Source organism: Gavialis gangeticus, unplaced genomic scaffold, assembly GCF_001723915.1.
Source record: "Gavialis gangeticus isolate Ggan-Ray unplaced genomic scaffold, GavGan_comp1, whole genome shotgun sequence".
NCBI classification, from domain to species: domain Eukaryota; kingdom Metazoa; phylum Chordata; order Crocodylia; family Gavialidae; genus Gavialis; species Gavialis gangeticus.
This window is the reverse complement of record NW_017728993.1, coordinates 65,544,432-65,544,949: the sequence shown is the minus strand read 5'-3', so window position 1 is coordinate 65,544,949 and position 518 is coordinate 65,544,432. Positions and strand designations below refer to the sequence as shown.

Below are 518 nucleotides of genomic sequence, written 5' to 3'. Positions count from 1 at the left end.
TTTTTTTTTTTTTTTTTTTTTTTTTTTTTTTTTTTTTTACACAAGATGCCTCTGCTCCTACCACACATGCAGAATGAGTGTGCTGCTGTTCTAATTGGACAGGCTCTGGCAGCCAGCAAAGCAGGTACCACTGAGTGCCAGGGGTGTAAAAGCCATCAGGAATTGTTGCCCATATGGTTTATTCCTCAATTCCTCTAAATTCCAAATGACTCTGTGTAGACAGGGTCTGCGACAGATGGCATTGTAAGCCAGCGCTAGATCCCCATGAGGTTCAGAATGCACACAACACACACGCTCCCTCTCTCTGGTAACTGAAATTTAGGACCAGCAAACAGGGCAGGAGTGATCATCCTTGGAGAAATGGAGCTGCAAACTCCCCTCCAGGGCTGCCCTCACTAGACCACAATAATCCTGCACTACAAGGACACACCTAAAGAAAACAGGGGTGGGAAGAACGATCCAGTGGTTGGAATGCAAGATTGGGCCTCACAAGAACAAGATGCAGTCCCCTGTATAAC

At 45.9% G+C, this 518-nt stretch overlaps 1 protein-coding gene across 4 annotated transcripts in view; it reads right to left on the bottom strand.

Annotated features, from left to right (window-relative positions):
* PBX1 (PBX homeobox 1) overlaps window positions 1-518 on the bottom strand; it is a 349,199-nt gene that overhangs the window by 182,826 nt on the left and 165,855 nt on the right. The gene's annotated exons all lie outside the window — the stretch shown is intronic.